Here is a 15848-nt window from a genome sequence, read left to right on the forward strand (position 1 = left end):
TATTAGATTAGGTGTAATTGTTTTTATTTTTGATAATTTCTTTTGTTATTTTTTAGTAATTTAGGCCTAGATTTGGAGTTCGGCGGTAGCCGTCAAAACCAGCGTTAGAGGCTCCTAACGCTGGTTTTGGCCGCCCGCTGGTATTTGGAGTCAGTGATTAAAGGGTCTAACGCTCACTTTTCAGCCGCGACTTTTCCATACCGCAGATCCCCCTACGCCATTTGCGTAGCCTATCTTTTCAATGGGATCTTTCTAACGCTGGTATTTAGAGTCGTTTCTGAAGTGAGCGTTAGAGCTCTAACGACAAGATTCCAGCCGCCTGAAAATAGCAGGAGTTAAGAGCTTTCTGGCTAACGCCGGTTCATAAAGCTCTTAACTACTGTACCCTAAAGTACACTAACACCCATAAACTACCTATGTACCCCTAAACTGAGGCCCCCCCACATCGCCGACACTCGATTAAAATTTTTAACCCCTAATCTGCCGACCGCCACCTACGTTATATTTATGTACCCCTAATCTGCTGCCCCTAACCCCGCCGACCCCTGTATTATATTTATTAACCCCTAACCTGCCCCCCACAACATCGCCGCCAGCTACTTAAAATAATTAACCCCTAATCTTCCGACCGCAAAGCGCCGCCACCTACGTTATCCCTATGTACCCCTAATCTGCTACCCCTAACACCGCCGACCCCTATATTATATTTATTAACCCCTAATCTGCCCCCCACAACGTCGCCGACACCTGCCTACACTTATTAACCCCTAATCTGCCGAGCGGACCTGAGCGCTACTATAATAAAGTTATTAACCCCTAACCCGCCTCACTAACCCTATCATAAATAGTATTAACCCCTAATCTGCCCTCCCTAACATCGCCAACACCTACCTTCAATTATTAACCCCTAATCTTCCGATCGGAGCTCACCGCTATTCTAATAAATGGATTAACCCCTAAAGCTAAGTCTAACCCTAACACTAACACCCCCCTAAGTTAAATATAATTTTTATCTAACGAAATAAATTAACTCTTATTAAATAAATGATTCCTATTTAAAGCTAAATACTTACCTGTAAAATAAACCCTAATATAGCTACAATATAAATAATAATTATATTAGAGCTATTTTAGGATTAATATTTATTTTACAGGCAACTTTGTAATTATTTTAACCAGGTACAATAGCTATTAAATAGTTAAGAACTATTTAATAGTTACCTAGTTAAAATAATAACAAATTTACCTGTAAAATAAATCCTAACCTAAGATATAATTAAACCTAACACTACCCTATCAATAAAATAATTAAATAAACTACCTACAATTACCTACAATTAACCTAACACTACACTATCAATAAATTAATTAAACACAATTCCTACAAATAAATACAATTAAATAAACTAGCTAAAGTACAAAAAATAAAAAAGAACTAAGTTACAGAAAATAAAAAAATATTTACAAACATAAGAAAAATATTACAACAATTTTAAACTAATTACACCTACTCTACATCAGCCAATCAGATTGAGCTCGCATTCTATTGGCTGATCGGAACAGCCAATAGAATGCGAGCTCAATCTGATTGGCTGATTGGATCAGCCAATCGGATTGAACTTGATTCTGATTGGCTGATTCCATCAGCCAATCAGAAAATTCCTACCTTAATTCCGATTGGCTGATAGAATCCTATCAGCCAATCGGAATTCGAGGGACGCCATCTTGGATGACGTCCCTTAAAGGAACAGTCATTCGTCGTTCAGTCGTCGGTCCGGATGGATGTTCCGCGCTGGAGGTCTTCAGGATCCTGCCACTTCGCTCCGGATGGAAGAAGATCGAAGATGCCGCTTGGAGAAGATGTTTGCCGGTCCGGATGTCCTCTTCTTGCCGGATAGGAGGAAGACTTTGGAGCCTCTTCTGGACCTCTTCAGCACCGGATTATGGATCGCCAACCCCCGCTTGGGTTGGATGAAGATCTTGGAGCCAGGACGGATCGGTGATACCTGGATGGTGAAGACAAGGTAGGAAGATCTTCAGGGGATTAGTGTTAGGTTTATTTAAGGGGGGTTTGGGTTAGATTAGGGGTATGTGGGTGGTGGGTTTTAATGTTGGGGGGGGGGTATTGTATGTTTTTTTTTACAGGCAAAAGAGCTGAAATTCTTGGGGCATGCCCCGCAAAGGGCCCTGTTCAGGGCTGGTAAGGTAAAAGAGCTTGTAACTTTTTTAATTTAGAATAGGGTAGGGAATTTTTTATTTTGGGGGGCTTTGTTATTTTATTAGGGGGCTTAGAGTAGGTGTAATTAGTTTAAAATTGTTGTAATATTTTTCTTATGTTTGTAAATATTTTTTTATTTTCTGTAACTTAGTTCTTTTTTATTTTTTGTACTTTAGCTAGTTTATTTAATTGTATTTATTTGTAGGAATTGTGTTTAATTAATTTATTGATAGTGTAGTGTTAGGTTAATTGTAGGTAATTGTAGGTAGTTTATTTAATTATTTTATTGATAGGGTAGTGTTAGGTTTAATTATATCTTAGGTTAGGATTTATTTTACAGGTAAATTTGTTATTATTTTAACTAGGTAACTATTAAATAGTTCTTAACTATTTAATAGCTATTGTACCTGGTTAAAATAATTACAAAGTTGCCTGTAAAATAAATATTAATCCTAAAATAGCTATAATATAATTATAATTTATATTGTAGCTATATTAGGGTTTATTTTACAGGTAAGTATTTAGCTTTAAATAGGAATCATTTATTTAATAAGAGTTAATTTATTTCGTTAGATAAAAATTATATTTAACTTAGGGGGGTGTTAGTGTTAGGGTTAGACTTAGCTTTAGGGGTTAATCCATTTATTAGAATAGCGGTGAGCTCCGATCGGAAGATTAGGGGTTAATAATTGAAGGTAGGTGTCGGCGATGTTAGGGAGGGCAGATTAGGGGTTAATACTATTTATGATAGGGTTAGTGAGGCGGATTAGGGGTTAATAACTTTATTATAGTAGCGCTCAGGTCCGCTCGGCAGATTAGGGGTTAATAAGTGTAGGCAGGTGTCGGCGACGTTGAGGGGGGCAGATTAGGGGTTAATAAATATAATATAGGGGTCGGCGATGTTAGGGCAGCAGATTAGGGGTACATAGGGATAACGTAGGTTGCGGCGGTTTACGGAGCGGCAGATTAGGGGTTAAAAAAAATATGCAGGGGTCAGCGATAGCGGGGGCGGCAGATTAGGGGTTAATAAGTGTAAGGTTAGGGGTGTTTAGACTCGGGGTACATGTTAGAGTGTTAGGTGCAGACGTAGGAAGTGTTTCCCCATAGGAAACAATGGGGCTGCGTTAGGAGCTGAACGCTGCTTTTTTGCAGGTGTTAGGTTTTTTTTCAGCTCAAACAGCCCCATTGTTTCCTATGGGGGAATCGTGCACGAGCACGTTTTTGAGGCCGGCCGCGTCCGTAAGCAACTCTGGTATCGAGAGTTGCATTTGCGGTAAAAATGCTCTACGCTCCTTTTTTGGAGCCTAACGCAGCATTTGATTAAACTCTCGATACCAGAGTTAAATTTATGGTGCGGCCAGAAAAAAGCCCGCGGAGCGTTAACAGCCCTTTTACCGCCAAACTCCAAATCTAGGCCTTAGTATTTTTTATTTTTTGTAATTTTATATTTAATGGTTTTAAGAGTGTTAGTTTTTTTAATGTGCAATTTAGATTTTTTTAAATTGGTAGTTATATTAATTTTAGTATAATAGTTTAGTATAATAGTTATGTTAGGTTAATTAATTTCACAGGTAAGTTTTTTTATTTATTTTAAGATAGGGATATTGTAATTTTAATATAAAGTTAGGGGGTTGTTTAGGGGTTAATTGTTTAATTTAGTATTTTGCAATGTGGTGGGGGGGCTGGCGGTAAATAGGTTTATTTAGTGGCGGTGATGTGGGAGGCCAGAGGTTTAGGGGTTAATAACTTTATTTAGTGGCAGCAATGTTGGGGAGCGGCGGAATAGGGGTTAATAGCTTTATTATAGTGTCTGCGATGTTGGGGTGGGACGGAATAGGGGTTAATAAGTTTTATTAGTGTCGGCGATGTCGGGGAGTGGCGGAATAGGGATTAATAGCTTTATTATAGTGTCTGCGATGTTGGGGTGCGGCGGAATAGGGGTTAATAACTTTTATTAGTGTCGGCGATGTCGGGGCAGCAGATTAGGAGTGTTTAGACTTTCCGCACTTCAGGTATTAGTTTTTTTTCTATCACTCTATCCCCATTGATAAAAAGCAAAAAATGGAGGAGCACAAACCGGGTGGAATGCAAATAAAATGGGTTTATTGAAACCTGGCGCCGTAGCGCGGCATGAGAGTAGACAAATATACAAATAACAACAGTTCACAAAAAATATTGTGGAGGGGATAAACACCCCGGGTTAAACACAGGAAACCATAAAAATGCAAGGGCTGAATAATGTCAGGTAAACGCGTTTCAGCGTGTAGCCTTACTCATTACCTAATCTAAAATAGTACACTGTGCACTATAAAACCATCAGCCCAGTTTCTCATTGGTCAGAGGGTACACACCCTCCTCCTTAACCTGACCAATAGATTCCTTAGTGATAAGCCAGCCCCTTGCTGCCAAGTAAACAAAACAGCGTTGTGATATATGTTAGCATAGGAGTATTAATGAGTTACTTTCTATACTAAGAACAATATAATATTGTAATTAAATAGAATACACATTGAAATACAATGTAGGAAATATATAGAAGTCACAGAAAAATAGGGTCAAAAATGATAAATTAGGCAGAATCAAGTTTACCTCCGCTAACCTCAAATTGTCACCTGCCAGCAATTACTAATTGACAAAAGAAAATCTGTCTCAACTAAACTAAACTATATATACTAATACATATATCTAAATAACTATATGAATAAACAAATCACAGATCAATAAATGAGTAGAATAGCAGATGAACAAACAACATATAGATGCAGAAGATATGTAAATTTCTCCACGGAGCGTAAGCTTCAGAGGACAGCAAGATCTCCTGTGTAAAAAGATTCAAACAGTTAGACCATCAGTAGCTAGTTATCATATCTTAGTGTAATATGTGCTATATCTTAGACACGCCTATATAGCCTTAAAACCCTAGTTAGGGGAGAGTCGGGTAGTAAAAATGTGTCAACAACTCACAGACCATCACTAATTTTAAATGTATATGTATATATAATTATATATAATTACCACCCTCTGGGCTAGGGGTAACTAGTTATGGGGTACATATGAGGGGAGCAAATTAGCTAATGAGCTAAAGAGAATAACTGATAAGGATAACCAATAGAAAGTACAAGGAGAGGCAAGAGAGTGAAGTAGGGGGGAGGACAGGTATAATGACCCTGGAAAGTCACCAAAAGTTGATAAGGTCATACTCCGAATTGAGGCCCCCTGGAACCCTAGTTTTGAGCTTAAAGATCCAGAAGACCTCCCTCTCCCCCAACTTCCGATTTCTATCCTGTCCCCCCTTTAATGGAGGTATCCGTTCAATGATGTTCTAAGTGAATGTTGAGACATCCTTTGAGTGAAAACCTGAGAAGTGGTATACAAGCGGGGTGGTAAGGACACCTGCTCTAATGTCTGCAAGATGTTCCTTTATGCGTGTTCTGGCCTCTCTCGTGGTGAGCCCTACGTATTGGACAGAGCATTCCTCACAACTAATCACATAAATGATGAATGTGGACCTACAGTTAAGGCAACAATTTATCTTAAACTCTTGTCCAGTGTTGAGGGAATAGAATGTATCCCCTGTCACTAGTCTCTCACAGGCCACACATGTCCGATGGTGACAACGGAATGTGCCTTTGACACTTAGCCATGACGATGTTACTCCCTCCGTCCTTTTCAACCTGGTTGGAGCAACTAAGTTGCCAATAGAACTATTCTTTCTATAGGAACACCTGATACCCTTTCCTACCACCCCCTGTAGATTGTCATCGGCTGCCAGTAATCCAAAGTGTTTACCTACTATATTACAGATGGCCCGGTACTGCCTGGAGTATTCAGTTAGAAAAATGACCCTATCCTTGGGACCCTCACTTGGACCCTTTTTCTTGGTTCCATCCTTAGTGGATTCCAAGAGTTTGATCTCTCACACTGTTTCTGGCACTATTTATGACAGAAGTTCTGTAGCCTCTATCTCGGAGTCTCTTAGTGAGATCATCCGCTTGGTTCTCATAGGTACTGGGCTCACTACAGTTTCTTTTTAGTCGAATAAATTGACCATTGGCAACCCCCTTAAATACTCCCTGTGGGTGGCAGCTGTCAGCGTGCAGCAATGAGTTACCCGAAATAGGCTTTCGATAAGTCTCAGAGCATATACCCTGGCTAGTGGTGCCTTTCAAGGTAACATCCAGAAAATTGATGGTGTCAGACTGTGTCTCAGTAGTGAACTGAATTCCCATGCCCTCATCATCCAAACTATTGATGAAATACTGGAGATCGGACATATTGCCCCCCCAGATAAACAGGAGGTCATCAATAAATCGTCCGTACCAAATAATATTCTTCCTGAAGGGATTTCCCTCTCCATAGACATGGGACAGCTCCCACCAACCCATGAACAGGTTGGCGAAGGAGGGGGCAAACTTAGCCCCCATAGCCGTCCCACGCCTCTGGAGGAAGAAATCCCCCCGAACTCAAAATAGTTATGACTGAGAAGAAATCGGGTGGCTTCCAATACATAGTCAACAAAATCTGATGCGGTGCCATACTGTCTCTCAAGGAAGAACCAGACCGCCTGTATCCCTCTCTCGTGTGGTATGGAGGTATAGAGTGATTTAACATCAGCTGTGAGCCACAAATAGTGTGGCCTCCACTCCACACGAGAGAGGAGGTTCAGCACATGCTTCGTATCTGACAAGTAGCTCCACAGGGACCCCACTAAGGGCTGCAGAATGTGGTCTAACCACTCCGACAAGTGCTCCAACATTTTACACATTCTTCGGAGCAGTGAAGATCATTGATTATATATATAATTCACATGCATGTGGGGAGTTCTTACTATTACACTTTCATCCATCCCATTTTTTGCTTTCCCTATCCCCATTGATGTCTATAGGGAAAGTGTGCACGAGCACTTATTCTCACCCCTTGGTTTTTGTGCGGTATGGAGCTTACCGCCACCATATCGCACACACAAGGAGGCTTTTCTGAAACTTGTAATGGCAGCGCTATGGAGGGTGAAATAACGTGAAACGAACAGCGTTCGTTTCGCACCCTCTATAGCGCAAAACTTGTAATCTAGGCATTAGACAGTAACCCCACCAGCCGGGAGAGACTCATTACAAGATTGATTTATAACTTCCTTCTGCAGCTCCTATTACAATAGCATTAGCTTATAATAGCACCGTGAATGTTATACCACTAACAGGTGTCAGTTCAAAAGCAAATAGGGGACAATGTAAGGGCACCAAATTTATGTACCTGCATCAACATTAACAGTGCACAGAAAAGTTCAGGGGTATCAATAGCAATTGCACAGCATGCATGGAAAAAACGTCCCTACATTCTGGCATTCTATTGGCTGATTGGAACAGCCAATAGAATGCCAGCTCAATCCTATTGGCTGATTGCATCAGCCAATAGGATTTTTTCTACCTTAATTCCAATAATTCTTAATTCCAGCCAATCGGAATTGAAGGGATGCCATCTTGGCACCTTCATTCAGTCGTCGGCCGTCGTTTGAAGAGGATGCTCCACGTCGGATGTCTTGAAGATGGACCCGCTCCGCGCCGGATGGATGAAGATAGAAGATGCCGTCTGGATGAAGACTTCTGCCCATGTGGAGGACCACTTCTGCCTGGTTGGATGAAGACGTCTCCCGGTAGGGTGATCTTCAGGGGGTTAGTGTTAGTTTTTTTTAAGGGGGGATTGGGTGGGTTTTAGAGTAGGGTTGGTTGTGTGGGTGGTGGTTTTTAATGTTGGGGGGGTATTTGCACTTTTTTTCAGGTAAAAGAGCTGATTACGTTGGGGCAATGCCCTGCAAAAGGCCCTTTTAAGGGCTATTTGTAATTTAGTGTAGGGTAGGGCTTTTTCTTTATTTTGGGGGGCTTTTTTATTTTGTTAGGGGGATTAGAGTAGGTGTAATTAGTCTAAAAATCTGTGGGGGGGGTTCGTACTTTAGATAATTTTATTTAATTGTAATTAATTGTATTTGATTTAGGGAATTAATTTAATTATAGTGTAGTGTTAGGTGTAATTGTAACTTAGGTTAGGTTTTATTTTACAGGTAAATTTGTCTTTATTTTAACTAGGTAGTTATTGAATAGTTAATAACTATTTAATAACTATTCTACCTAGTTAAAATAAATACAAAGTTGCCTGTAAAATAAAAATAAACCCTAAGCTAGATACAATGTAACTATTAGTTATATTGTAGCTAGTTTAGGGTTTATTTTATAGGTAAGTATTTAGTTTTAAATAGGAATAATTTATTTAATTGTAGTAATTTTATTTAGATTTATTGTAATTATATTTAAGTAAGGGGGTTTAGGGTTAGACTTAGGTTTAGGGGTTAATACATTTAATATAGTGGCGGCGACGTTGGGGGCGGCAGATTAGGGGTTAATAAATGTAGGTAGGTGTCTGTGATGTTAGGGATAGCAGATTAGGGGTTAATAATATTTAACTAGTGTTTGCGATGCGGGAGTGCGGCAGTTTAGGGGTTAATATATTTATTATAGTGGCGGCGATGTCCGGTTCGGCAGATTAGGGGTTAAAATATTTATTTTAGTGTTTGCGATGTGGGAGGGCCTCGGTTTAGGGGTTAATAGGTAGTTTATGGGTGTTAGTGTACTGTTTAGCACTTTAGTTAAGAGTTTTATGCTACGGCGTTGTAGTGTAAAACTCTTAACTACTGACTTTAAAATGCGGTACCAGGCTTGACAGGAGAGGGTTTACCGCTCACTTTTGGTCAGACTCGTAATACCGGCGCTATGCAAGTTCCACTGAAAATATAGGATACGCAATTGACCTAAGTGGATTTGTGGTATTTCCGAGTCTGGCCAAAAAAGTGAGCAGTGAGCCTGTCATTTCAAGACTCGTAATACCAGCGAGCGTTAAAAAGCAGCGTTGGGACCGGCCAACGCTGCTTTTTAAGCCTAACGCAAGACTAGTAATCTAGCCATTTGTTTGTTAGATACAAGGTAATCACAGAGGTAAAAAGTGTATTAATATAACTGTGCTGGAGCGGCGGTGGAACGCTCCTCTTAATGCACTGGTACAGCTGACAGATTCTGGATACGTCAGTGTGACATCAAGAGGGGGTGTGGTGCTTACGCAAAGATCACTGCTTTGCCGACTACCACACTGAGCGGATGTCCGAGCGCTTCCCTGAAGCTGTGTTCACTCTGGTTATGTAAAACTGGGGAATGATAAATAAAGGGATTATTTATCTTTTTTAAACAATAGAAAATTTGGGTTTTACTGTCCCTTTAAGATTAGTAATTTTCCATGGCCTAAGTTTAGAGTTTGGCGGTAGCCGTCAAAACCAGCGTTAGAGGCTCCTAACGCTGGTTTTAGGCTACCGCCGGTATTTGGAGTCAGTCAGGAAAGGGTCTAACGCTCACATTCCAGCCGCGACTTTTCCATACCGCAGATCCCCTTACGTCAATTGCGTATCCTATCTTTTCAATGGGATATTTCTAACTCCGGTATTTAGAGTCGTGTCTGAAGTGAGCGTTAGAATTCTAGCGACAAAACTCCAGCCGCAGAAAAAAGTCAGTAGTTAAGAGCTTTCTGGGCTAACGCCGGTTTATAAAGCTCTTAACTACTGTGCTCTAAAGTACACTAACACCCATAAACTACCTATGTACCCCTAAACCGAGGTCCCCCCACATCGCCGCCACTCGATTAAATTTTTTTAACCCCTAATCTGCCGACCGCCACCTACGTTATACTTATGTACCCCTAATCTGCTGCCCCTAACACCGCCGACCCCTATATTATATTTATTAACCCCTAACCTGCCCCCCACAACGTCGCTGCCAGCTACCTACAATAATTAACCCCTAATCTGCTGACCGCAAAGCGCCGCCAGCTACATTATAGCTATGTACCCCTAATCTGCTGCCCCTAACACCGCCGACCCCTATATTATATTTATTAACCCCTAATCTGCCCCCCTCAACGTCGCCTCCACCTGCCTACACTTATTAACCCCTAATCTGCCGAGCGGATCTCACCGCTACTATAATAAAGTTATTAACCCCTAATCCGCCTCACTCCCGCCTCAATAACCCTATAATAAATAGTATTAACCCCTAATCTGCCCATCCCTAACATCGCTGACACCTAACTTCAAGTATTAACCCCTAATCTGCCGATCGGAGCTCACCGCTACTCTAATAAATTTTTTAACCCCTAAAGCTAATTTTAACCCTAACCCTAACACCCCCCTAAGTTAAATATAATTTTATTCTAACGAAATAAATTAACTCTTATTAAATAAATTATTCCTATTTAAAGCTAAATACTTACCTGTAAAATAAATCCTAATATAGCTACAATATAAATTATAATTATATTATAGCTATTTTAGGATTAATATTTATTTTACAGGTAACTTTGTAATTATTTTAACCAGGTACAATAGCTATTAAATAGTTAAGAACTATTTAATAGTTACCTAGTTAAAATAATTACAAAATTACCTGTAAAATAAATCCTAACCTAAGTTACAATTAAACCTAACACTACACTATCAATAAATAAATTAAATAAACTACCTACAATTATCTACAATTAAACCTAACACTACACTATCAATACATTAATTAAATACAATATCTACAAATAAATACAATGAAATAAACTAACTAAAGTACAAAAAATAAAAAAGAACTAAGTTACAAAAAATAAAAAAATATTTACAAACATTAGAAAAATATTACAACAATTTTAAACTAATTACACCTACTCTAAGCCCCCTAATAAAATAACAAAGCCCCCCAAAATAAAAAAATGCCCTACCCTATTCTAAATTAAAAAAGTTCAAAGCTCTTTTACCTTACCAGCCCTGAACAGGGCCCTTTGCGGGGCATGCCCCAAAGAATTCAGCTCTTTTGCCTGTAAAAAAAACACATACAATACCCCCCCCCAACATTACAACCCACCACCCACATACCCCTAATCTAACCCAACCCCCCCTTAAATAAACCTAACACTAAGCCCCTGAAGATCTTCCTACCTTATCTTCACCATACCAGGTTCACCGATCGGTCCTCGGAAGTGTTGATCCAAGCCCAAGCGGGGGGCTGAAGAGTGACGTCCATCCTCGGGCTGAAGTCTGGATCCAAGCGGCGGCTGAAGAAATCCATCATCGGACCGAAATCGGAAGTCCATGATCGGGATGAAGTCTTCTATCAAGCCGCATCTTCAATCTTCTTTCTTCTGGAGCGGAGCGGAGCCATCTTCTTCCAAGCCGACGCGGAACATCCTCTTCAAGCGACGCCTACTAGCCGAATGACGGTTCCTTTAAATGACGTCATCCAAGATGGCGTCCCTAGAATTCCGATTGGCTTATAGGATTCTATCAGCCAATCGGAATTCAGGTAGGAATATTCTGATTGGCTGATGGAATCAGCCAATCAGAATTAAGTTCAATCCGATTGGCTGATCCGATCAGCCAATCAGATTGAGCTCGCATTCTATTGGCTGTTCCGATCAGTTAGACTTAGCTTTAGGGGTTAATAAATTTATTAGAGTAGCGGTGAGCTCCTGTCGGCAGATTAGGGGTTAATACTTGAAGTTAGGTGTCGGCAATGTTAGGGAGGGCAGATTTGGGGTTAATACTATTTATTATAGGGTTATTGAGGCGGGAGTGAGGCGGATTAGGGGTTAATACATTTATTATAGTAGCGCTCAGGTCCGGTCGGTAGATTAGGGGTTAATAAGTGTAGTTAGGTGGAGGCGACATTGGGGGCGGCAGATTAGGGGTTAATAAATATAATATAGGGGTCGGCGATGTTAGGGCAGCAGATTAGGGGTACATAGGGATAATGTTGGTGGCGGGGGTGTACGGAGCAGCAGATTAGGGGTTAAAAATAATATGCAGGGGTCAGCGATAGCGGGGGCGGCAGATTAGGGGTTAATAAGTGTAAGGTTAGGGGTGTTTAGACTCGGGGTACATGTTAGAGTGTTAGGTGCAGACGTAGGAAGTGTTTCCCCATAGAAAACAATGGGGCTGCGTTAGGAGCTGAACGCGGCTTTTTTGCAGGTGTTAGGTTTTTTTTCAGCTCAAACAGCCCCATTGTTTTCTATGGGGGAATCGTGCACGAGCACGTTTTTGAAGCTGGCCGCGTCCGTAAGCAACTCTGGTATCGAGAGTTGCAGTGGCGGTAAATATGCCTGTACGCTCCCTTTTTGGAGCCTAACGCAGCCATTCTGTGAACTCTCAATACCAGAGGTATTTAAAAGGTGCGGCCAGAAAAAAAGCCAGCGTTAGCTACGCGGGTCGTTACCGACAAAACTCTAAATCTAGGCGCATGTGCGCTAACCTGACACCTCATTAGACCTAAATTGAGAGCCCCAAAGCGTGTTGTGCATATCTGACATTCCTATGTTCTTTACATAGAATTTTTTTGCTGTTGTTATTTTATACTAGACCATAAGTCTCCCCAGAGGGAGGTCTATTTAAAATTAAAAAAAATAAAAACCCCAAAGCTAAAATTACACAAAATCAAAAATGTAAATTTACAAAAACAAAGGTATCCAAAACAAAAAAAATGAACCTAAACTAATACCCCTATAAAAAATCCCCCCAAACATAAAAACACCCCCTAATCTAATACTAAACTACCAATAGCCCTTAAAAGGGCCTTTGTAGGGCATTGCAGCTCTTTTACTTAAACAAATTACCCCCTAACAGTAAAACCCCCCACCCACCAAACCCCCCAAAATAAAAAAAACACTAAAAAACATCCTAAACTACCCATTGCTCCTAAAGGGGCATTTGTATGGGCATTGACCTTAAAAGTGCAATCAGCTCTTTTACAGCCCAAAAAACCCTAATAAAAAAAAAAGCCTAAAACTAAGCCCCAAATAGGTTCTCACCGTTCCTGAAGTCCGGCGGAGAAGGTCTTCTTCCAGGTGGCTCCATCATCTTCTATCTTCATCCGGAACTAAGGTGGCGCAGAGCGGAGGTGGCTTCCCCAATTGCGCGGATCCTCAGCGGCGGTCCTCAATGGCGGCTGTCCCATTCCACAGTGGCATGGAGGCTCCTCTTCATCCGATGTCCGTCGTACACTGAAGATTGAATACAAGGTACCGCATTCAATTTGGGGAACCTTGCATTCTTATTGGCTGAAATTTTGTAAATCAGCCAATAAGATGCGAGCTACTGAAATTCGATTGGCTGTTCAAATCAGCCAATAAGATTTCAGTAGCTCTTATCTTATTGGCTGATTTCAAAATTTCAGCCAATACGAATGCAAGGTACCCCAATAAATATGGGGTACCTTGCATTCAATCTTCAGTGTGCGATGGACAATTGCATGAAGAGGAGCCTCCACGCCGTGTTGAGCACCACCGCTGAGGATCCACGCATCGGGGAAGCCAGCTTTGCACCTCTGCTCCACGCCACCTTTGCTCCGGATGAAGAGAGAAGATAATGGAGCCGCCTGGAAGAAGACGTTTTCCGCCAGACTTCAGGAACGGTGAGTACCTATTTGGGGCTTAGTTTTAGGATTTTTTATTTTTATTTTTTTTAAGATTAGGGATTTAATGGGCTGGAAAAGAGATGATTGCCCTTTTAAGAGCAGTAAAAGAGCTAAATGCCCTTTTAAGGGCAATGCCCATACAAATGTCCCTTTAGGGGCAATGGGTAGTTTAGTTTTTTTTAGTGGTAGTTTTTTTATTTATTTTGGAGGGTTTGGTGGGTGGGGTTTTTTTACTGTTAGGGGGCTTAGTATTTTTTAAATGTTAAAGAGCTGTTTAACTTAGGCCATTTTAAGGGTAGTTTAGATAAGGGGGTGTTTCTTTTGGGGGGGTATTTTCATAGGGATTAGGTTTAATTTTTTAATTTTTGATAATTTTGTTTATTTTTTCTGTAATTTTAGAGGTTTTTTTTTTAATTTTAGAGGTTTTTTTGTAATTTAATGTTAGGTTTTTTTATTTCAAGTGTAGGGGGCTTAGTAATTAAATTAGTTATTTGCGTTGTGGGGGGGTTGTCAGTTTAGAAGATAATAGGTTAAGAAGGTTTATTGCGATGTGGGGGGTTGTTGGTTAAGGGGTTAACAGGTTAATTAGGTTTATTGCAATGTAGGGGTTGGAGGTTTAGGGGTTAATATTTTAATTATGTTATTTGCGGATTAGGGGTTAATTACTTTATTATTTTTTTGATGTTGGTGGTTTCAGTGTTTGAAGCGGAAGGTTAGTGTTTTTTTTGTTATACTTCGTGCGGGCGGTTAGGTTTTTTTTAAATTTCTTGCGGTAGGTTGCGTGTTTTGTTTTTGTTTCTTAAGGCTTTGTTTGCCTATGCTGCATCCAGGTGGATTCTGAAATTGGCAGGGTGGTGAAAGAATCCAAACAGTAGACGACGGCCGCTCCAAATTCACAGGCCGTATGCGATCCCAGGCACAGGTCAGTGACGTCAAACGCCACAGCAACTCAGCGACTACGGTAACACCAAGTATCCACAAAGGCAGTGTGCATTGCCGGTTAGGAAGCAGTGAATTAACTGCTCAGTAGCAATCAAGAAAAATGGAATCCAGCAGAACACACAACACAACACAACAGTGGAATAAAAAAGAGAAGTTTATTTCAACACTTAAAAAATGTACAAACCATGGACAAGAAGGCCTAACACGTTTCACGCCCCCTAGTGGCGCTTACTCATAGACTGCTGAAGCCACACAAGATATCCTCTTATATAGTGGTTTACAATCTACAGCTGGTTAACCCTTTTAATGTGTCTTCTAAAGTTAATAGCAATAACAAGAACATTAAAAGCATATGACTAACACATACAAAATCCAATTTATATCTTAACATACAAAGAAAGAAAGAATGAAATACATAATGTATACAAAATATAAAAAAAAGTGTACAAAAATTATATAGAGCCTTTAAATTTCATAAAAGAAAATGCGGAGTAATAGCAATGATACATAGAAGATAGTACTTTAGTGATGTCAAGATTCCACAATATTATCCCTACAAAATATATATGCATATTCACATAAATTACTCATGTAAATGAATGTATACAACAATAATAGATTTTATATATATATTTGTAGAATATATTAATAATACAACAAAGTATGTAGTATGACAATATAGAATAGTTCTCAAATTACATCGTCATAAAAATATATCATTAATATTCTTGTTCATTACATGCTCTCTCCTAATGGTTCCAGACCACATCAGTACTCTGAAAATCCTATCTTAGCTCCTATGAATGTATACAAAAATACCATAACAAATACACACCTCATATGCAATCAAAATGAGTGTACAAACCACCTGCGATGGATTCCTTCACAACCGTACCATTTTTGCAATCAACCGGGATGCAGCTTTGCTGCATCCAGGTGGATTCTTTGGCTGCACGTGCAGTCAAGATTTGTTTGACTGCCACGCACAGCCGACATTCCTTTGAGGATGTGTGCGCAACTGGCGACGGACATGTTACAAACGCGATTATAATATAGATATATTTTCGCCCTACAGATCTCTTTAACTAAAATCCTAACATATATTCTCTTTAAACTTCTACTTACAAAAAAAAATCTATCAGTTGTCTTGAAGATAAATAACTGTTCATCCAACTGACCAGTGACCAGAATCTCCAAATCATCTT

This window comes from Bombina bombina, chromosome 1, assembly GCF_027579735.1.
Source record: "Bombina bombina isolate aBomBom1 chromosome 1, aBomBom1.pri, whole genome shotgun sequence".
NCBI classification, from domain to species: domain Eukaryota; kingdom Metazoa; phylum Chordata; class Amphibia; order Anura; family Bombinatoridae; genus Bombina; species Bombina bombina.